Consider the following 8,509-nt stretch of genomic DNA (forward strand, 5'->3'; position numbering starts at 1 on the left):
TTGGTCAAATATTTTGCTATTAAATTCATCGTTGGTTTTTATGTTCATACAGGAATGCTTCATTGCTTGTGCAGCCGGATGTGGTTATAAGGTTGGTCTGAGACCGCAAAATTTAAGGGGCTTATCATTTGTTTTCTTCACCTACGTTTTATATGTATCTTTTAGAACGGATGTTCAACTCTTCTCTTGATTTCTGAGTTTTTCTCCTTTTAGTTTATATTATTTGTTTGTATCTTTTGGATTTATATGTACCGAGTTAATTATTCTTGGATACAAGTTTTGGATTCTTAATTTAGAGAAATAAAGTTGGTGTCGATTCATTTGGATTTAATTTTAATTTGCTAACTATTAATTTCGGTAATCTTGATTTATGTTGACTTTATTAAGTCTTGATCCTGAATTTTCGCATAAAAATTTAATTTCTTAATTTATTTGCTGCTGCTTTGACTTTTCGCTTGTAATATTTAAAAATTTGAAATAAAGAGGGAAAAAAGGCCATTGACAGTAATGTTCATCGAAGTGCAACATTCAAGACGAAGATAATAGATATCAACAATGATACAATATTTAATTATTTATATATAGAGCAATAAAAGGAAGGATTTTTTTTTTAATTTTACAACAATTTATATTTTATTGGTCATATTTTTGCATGTGTTATATTTTTACTGGTCCAAAATGAAATTGGTTATATTTGACTCATTTGTACGAACTAGCAAGCTCGACAGTAAAAGAATTATTATTGATCAGAAACGCTACAAATCTCAAGGAGAATAAGCATTCAATGTCAAATGGTTAAAAGTTATCTTTTTAATTAAAAAAATTCCAAGTCATATTTTAAGAATCAATTTGTTTATTAAACATTTCTTCTTTATATCATATTTCCAATTCTAAATATTGTTTCCTTTGCATTTTAATTGACGAGTCGATACATAAATTTATCAATATTTGTCGCGTCAAATAAAAAAAATGTCATTTAAATAAAATCTCATATTCAAATTTTATAAATAAATAAATAAATAAAAAGCAGTTATAAAGCTTCACTCCACTTCGAATTCATTCTTAATCAACTCTGGATGGCCAATGCAATTATAAAACATTTAAAAATCTAAAATAATAAAAATAAAACTTAGTACTTATATTTTGGCTCAACAACTTATATTGCAAGAGATATTATATCTAAACAAAAATCATATAATTTACAAATAAAAATTTTAATCTCAAAACTTCAATTACATCCAAAACAGAGAACAGACTTTTCCAAGATTGTTTTTTGTTATCCACAATATCTAAACCCCAAATCACTTTAAAACGAAAACCGAACTCCCTGCTGTTCGACTCAACTTTAGCAACAACGAAGATTTAAGTTCCATCAAGGGGAAAGAAAACAAAGAAAAAAAGGAACTGTTTATTCCATCCAAAATACGTAAAAACGATACGAATGTGGCACATTTAATAAATACGAAACCGGAACGGTTTATTCATCAAACAAGAAAAGTGTAAAAGACAGCAAAGAGAATGAACATGGGATAAGGTTCATGCTTAAACCACAGTAACAGAACAACAGATTATGTCTTTGGCACAATCATACAACATGCAGCACGTTTGATTGTTCATCCATTTTCAAGGGATTCAATGCCACAGAAAAGGACTTGGACTAGTTTTTCTTTAATCGTCCAACATTAGGCTATACAACAATCATGTACAAATATACCAAATAAACTAACCTCGACTTCACCACCAATCCATAATAACTCGGGGCATGGTTTTTTCTTCAGGTGAGAAGTGGGAAACAAACCACTGCAGTACTAGCTGATCTAAATTCACTGAATCCGATTCCGGGTGATTCGGTCTTTTATGCAATCAAAGAGAAAACGAGAAGTTTAATAATCATCGAGAAGATAATTCAGAATATACTTATATCACCTTAGATGGGAATCATAAGTATCAAAAATGGTATCAGGGACAATCAGGGGCAACTTATCTATATACATGAAAAGCCTTCTAAGATTCTCCCTCGTCACCGTGGCCATGTCAATTATGTCCCTGTTGTCTGTATAAACCCAGAGATCCCCGGAATTAAAGGCTATCCCGGCAGAAGGGGCATGACTGTGACCTGGCTCGCCTGCAATTCATTGTAACAGATCGTTATTATAGTAAAAAACAAACAATCTATTATCATCCAAGGGAAATGGTGATGCAGGACTTATCCACTGTTGCTTGGACTTTATGCATCGGACACAGATACTTTAGGAAAAATGAAATCATGATTTTAAAGCACCCTCCATTGCAAAGTTATTACAAATAGGATAATCCGATATCTTATTACAGACCATAATACATTTCAGTTGTTCAGAGCTTTGAACCTTCCAAAAAAGGTGACGATCGACAAGTATTGAACAATCAGTAAAGTATATATAGCAAATTGAGAATTAAGCAAGAACGCTTCCTGGATTCATAATGCGGAACGCTATACATGTTAGATTCAACAATTGTAATATCATCAAACATTAATAAAAAAAAAAGTAAACTATATCAATAGTTCATTTTGTTTTCGGTCATCGACTTTGATCACCAGTTTTTTAATTAAGTGCTCTTGGTCCCTTACGTTATCGGTCCATCCGGTTCAAGTCTCTTGGCCGTTAAATTCCATTAACATGTTATCGGAAGTTTGAGTTGGCAATAAAAAAATTATAAAAAAAAAAACCAACGTTGCCCTGGTTTTAAAAGGTGCGCGCCCAGCGCGAGGCACAGCCAGGCACTGAAGATGGCGCCCGCCTGGGATGTGGTGAGGCGAGATACAAGAGGCACGCGTCTCTGGTCTTCAGGCGCAGGGCGCAACGCCTTTGGAATTTTTTTTAAAGATATTAATAGGAAGTATAACAGATTAAAGAAGAAGATAAAAAAAAAATTGCTCTAGTAAGAAAGGAAGAATACGGCTGAAGAACTAGAAAAATCTTTCTTTATCATATTTTCTCATTTTTAACCCTAATATTTGACCTATTAACAAGTTCAACCCTATAGCCCAAATTTATAGTCCAACTCTAATGTTTATTTATTTATAACAAATCATTATAACTTCTTTCACCCTTTATCTGCCTTTAACCCAAAGTATATGTTTTCTTTAGAAATTTAGTTATTTAATAATACATAATTAATTTTAATTTTTAAAATAATAAAATATTAAATTAAATATTAATTACGTAATAAATTTTATTAAATATAAAAATTAATTTTTTATAATAATTACAAATTTTAATTTGATAATAAACTAAATAAATTGTATCATTTAAAATAAATAAATAATAGTTTTAAATATAAAAACATTAAGTATAAATCAATAACAATGTAGATTTTGGTGAAAGAGATTAAAATATGTTTATAAAAATAAATAAAATAATAATTTTAAACATTAAAAACTTTAAGTATAAATCAATATATTGTAAATAAGTATTTTAGGAGTTAATCGACAATGAGTAAAAATACTCATACAATTAATTTATAAACTTTTTAGCATAGATATGTTTATAATATTGTTTTAAGTATAAATATGTCTCATAACTAACTTATAAATTTTTTAGTATAAAAGTGTGTCTCGCCTACAAAAAGCGTGCTCCAGGACCTTTTGCGTCTAGGTGCGCCTTTTAAAACCAAGACGTTGCCTTCTTCTTCTTCATTCTCTTTTATCCTTCTCCTTTAAAAAGCCTAATAAATCTCATAAACCCCCCAACACCACCAGCCTCTCCTTCTCCTCCGCTCATGGCTCCTCAAATTCCCCCAAAAAAAAACAAACTTTCCTCTTCCCCAACGTCTAATCCTCCTTCCTCCCCAACCCTTCACGTTTCTTCTCCCCGAAACTCCTCGTCCCCTCTCCCCACCAACTATTTGTTCCAGAACTTCACTCTAAAAAAGGCAACCAACCCGAATACATCCACCCACATCAATCGAGTAATCCTCTGGATATAAAGCACACAATAAGAAGCATTTCCCGTTCGCTTCCTTCTTCAAGCACTAGTAACTCATTCTAATACACCAGTAGGCATTTTTTTTTCTTATTTCGGCATCGTTTTCTTTGTCCAATTCCTCTTCAATATCACTAATCTCCATTAATCTACTGCTTTCAAGTTTTTTGATGGCTAATTCTCATCCTTTACGAGTCTTTGTACCTTTTAAAGCTCTTGCTAGTGTTACAATGGCTACAAGTAGACCCTTGCATTCTTGTGAAACTTTCTTAGCCTCCTCGACAATATCTCTTGAAACTCTTTCATCAAAGTTAGCTTTCATTTTGAATAAAGCCTGCGCTTCATCATCATCCAAGATATCAACTGGAAAAACAACTTGACACTCCATAGATTCACATACTGTCTTGCAACGAGTCGTTAAAATGATCTTACAGCCCTTTTCACTTTCAGCAAATGGAATGCCTATCTTCCGGTCTTCCTTATCCCACGCCTCCCACAGATCATCGACTTTGTTCTATAGTCAATTTCTTTTTCTGTCGGAGGAGCTCTTCAACTATGCAACAGAAACGAAATAAGTAACGAATATGACTATCGATTGGCTTCATCATATAGTCTCCCATCATATTCCCAATGGCATTAGAAGTAGTAGAAAGAAAGAAAGCCTCCGCCATCTTCGTTAATCTGAATTCAGATAACAGTATGCTAAGCCTATGAAAAATGGCAGAGAATACACTCGACAAACTTAAATCAGTCGAGTATATTCGGGTTGGCCGATTTGATAAGATAAGGATGGATGTATTCGGGTTGGTTACCATTTTTTAGAGTGAAGTTCTGGAAGAAAGAGTTGGTGGGGAGAGGGGACGAGAGGAGCCTCGGGGAGAAAAAACGTGAAGTTTGGGTTTTTTGGGGAATTTAAGGAGGAGCCATGGGCGAATGAGAATGAGAGCTGTTGGTGTTGGAGGTTATGAGGTTTCTTAGGCTTTTTAAAGGCGAAGGATAAAAGAGAGTGAAGAAGAATAAGAAGGCCACGTAGGCAACGTGGGTTTTTTTTAAAAATGTTTTTAAATTTTTTATTGCCAACTCAGACTTAGTTAATGGATTAACTGAAATTAACGGCCGAGGGACTTAAACCGAACAGACTTAATTAAAAAACCGGTGACAAAAGTCGGTCAGACCGAAAACAAACAGGACTATTGGCATAGTTTACCCCCAAAAAAATCATCTTTAGAAACCTCAGACCAGTCAGCATCCCTTCACAGCTGAAGTGCAAACAGTGAGGTACCAGTCTCGTTGTTTTACTTATGTGTTATAGCAATTGCCTAACCCGAGACACCTTACTAAAGTTATAACCGTTTTCAAAACCCGATGATTCCTAGATGGAGGATATAGATAAAGTTTAATTCTGAAGTTTGAAAACAAGATGTTGAAGTCAAGAAACTAGATAGAAGACCCGAGAACACTCAAAAGCATCTGGGGCCAACCAGACAACATGCATGGTTCCATTGTAAAAAGATGTGAAGAGAACATAATAATCACCATTCTAATTATTGAATCATCATAAGCTTTTTAAACGATAAGTTCCAAAGATTCAGTTCCATCATCATGCTTTAATTAGCATTTGAAGCAACACATCTACCGGTTACTTTGAAAATTCTATACATTTATCCTCCATCACTCCATCGAGCAAGGTTATGAACACAAATCAACAAACCTATCAATATCCAAGAGAGGTTAATTTCTATGCTATATATATTACTGGGGAGTCTAGACTGTAGTATTAACGACTCTTGGCATGTAAAAACAGAACGCTAAAGGATGTATGCATAGCTGATAATATAACAGAAATCATAGAAAGTATAAGAAGCAAAAGATAGATGGGAAAGGAAACAGGGCAGGCAAGAGGAAGAATACCACTCGTGGTAACACTTCAAGCACATAGCATGGTTGCAATTTGGCAACACAATTTTACTGTTAATCTCCATGCATATTCCACATTCTTCTTCTCTTTCGAAATCAACATTATTAAGCTGCCTGTACTCTTCATCGTCTCTTCTTCGGTACCTTTCCATTCGCACTGCCTTCTGCTTTTTAGCTTCGGTATCAGTGACGCCACTCTGAAGTTGCAGTAAAGAGGGATATATAACAACTGGACACGGTACGAAATCAGAAGCATTAGTTTAACCCGTAAAATAAGAACTACTTTCTATAAGTCAACCAGAACACACAGATCGAGGAAGATACCATAGAATTCTCTTATGCTGGCTTTCCTTTCATGCGTAGACATGGTGGTCGTGCCATCCACATAAACCTGAAAAATGTGATACAAAGGGAAAATCAGCTAACTTTCCTCGTTGTCATACAAGTTAAACCCAAAGTAACGAAATATAACCTTGTAAATTAATATCCTTAACAGCCCCAATGCTCCGGCAAGGTGACAGTCAGTCCACTGCACCAAAAACAGGAAGAGATGCGCGGCTGGACTGTACGACATTCTTATTTGAAGGCATGCACCATCGTACTCCCTCGGAAATCTGAAGCGCTGTAGATAACTTTTAGTTAATGCTAACCAATAGGGTCAAAACATTTTGGCACACTAACACCCACAGCAGCAAAGGAAATCATACAGACTTATCCAAAAGAACTAATTGCAAAACAACTGTATTAACAACTTTTGGGGCTTTGTTTCAGCAAATCACAAAGAAACCATCTCTCAATGGATCAGTTTAACAACCCAAAAGGCATAAATGATGGTGTATCTATGTATGTATATGCATAAGATATTAAAGAATCAAAACAATGTACAAATGCATGTATTGAGCAAGGACCAACCCTTGATGAGTGATGAGTACGCTTATTACAGTATAGGCGGGGATGGATCGAGCGAGGCATATGGGGGCAACCCTTGAAAATTCCAAATTTAGCTTATATTTTAGATATTTTTTTGTACTTTTAATTGATAATATGTTTTTTCTCTCAATTGATAATATGTTTTACCCCTAAATTTTATAAGTTCGACATGACATAAAATCTTAGTAGGTATCTGAGTATAGGGATGAAAAAGATGAAAAAAAACATAGTGACAACAGACAATCAAGTGGAACCCATTGGTCACGTGGAATCCGATGGAATAGATTTATCAAGATAACGAAAAATGCCCCACAAGACGCATGCAAAATTGCAATCTTTGAAAAGATTCCTCAAAGCTCTAGCTTTGCTCTAACATTTCCAATGAAACATGTTTACAAACAAAAATGGCAGTCATAAATTCATAATGACGATACCCCATATCTAGTACCTGTATAAGGGGAAAACTGTCGGTGCAAGAAACTGACTCAACCTACTATACCAGAAAAAACATTGAATGCATTGCTGACCAAAATAGGCTGAACGTAATAAATTCAACCTACTATGGGAAATGTTTACACCCATTTTTTTCTAAAAAAAGGGGGCAAAGAATAAAACATGGGAGGGTGAAACTGAAGAGGGAGAACTTAGGTCTTAAGTTTAAAAGAAGAAGAAAATATTAGAAAGTCAAAATGGAAATAATTTTTTAAATGGAAACGATGATAAAATTTTGCTTGACAAATAAAATGTGATTCACAATCACGATCAGATAACCATTTTTTTTAAACTTTCAAGGGAAAAAGGATTCAAGCTTTGTGAACAGAAACTAAAGCAAAGACAAATAAAGGCATCATCAAAAACAAGAACCCAAAACCCAGATTTTATATGAATAAGGAAACTTACAGAGTATGGCATGTGGATATCAGCTTCAAGCACTTTAAGAGAGTCCTTGAAAGACTTTCTCATGGAACCTATGTACATATCTCCCCAGCACCCCTAAAAAACCCCCAAATTACAATCAATCTCCCCCCAAAAAAAATCAGCCAAAACCCCTAATTTCCTTCTCCCAACATTTTTTTCCAGATATGTCTTTGGAGGTCAGTCCCTCAGTCGGAGAAGAACAAGTGTCAGTTTTTTCTCTCTTTTGGTGGGTGGTGACACTTCGCTTTCTATTCTAGTCTTGAATGCGAAGGCAAGAGAGAGAGAGAGAGTGATATAAAGTGGAGACGTAGATAATCCTTTGTCGTTGAGCGTTCATAAAATAAATTAAACTAGGGTAAACTATATGTTAGTATTTTAACTATCACTTTTGTTCTTTTTCGGTCATTTAATTATTTTTTAGTTCAAATCATATTAATATTTAGTTTTGTTTGTTCTTTTTCGGTCATTTAACTATTTTTTAGTTCAAAATCATATTTAATATTTAGTTTTGATTTCATTTTAGTCACTTATTGTTAAAAAATTAACAGAACTATTAAGGTGATATTTTATTCAATGATGATATGATATCATCTTATGGTGATAAAAATAGGTGATCAAAATAAAACTGAAATTAAATATTAATTATGATTTTGAAGCAAAATATAATTGAGTGACTAAATAGAACAATAGTGATAGTTGAGGTACTAAATATATATTTTACTCACTAAATTAAGGAAAATGAGAAGAGAATAAAACGATTTCCATTTTTAAATTATGAAATG

The 8,509-nt window shown here is 33.7% G+C and overlaps 1 pseudogene; it reads right to left on the reverse strand.

Annotated features, from left to right (window-relative positions):
* Nucleotides 1-1,432: 1,432 nt before the first annotated feature.
* Nucleotides 1,433-7,982, reverse strand: LOC120189306 (annotated as a pseudogene).
* Between the last annotated feature and the right edge of the window lie 527 nt (nt 7,983-8,509).

Source organism: Hibiscus syriacus, unplaced genomic scaffold, assembly GCF_006381635.1.
Source record: "Hibiscus syriacus cultivar Baekdansim isolate YM2019G1 unplaced genomic scaffold, ASM638163v2 tig00004072_pilon, whole genome shotgun sequence".
Lineage (NCBI taxonomy): Eukaryota > Viridiplantae > Streptophyta > Magnoliopsida > Malvales > Malvaceae > Hibiscus > Hibiscus syriacus.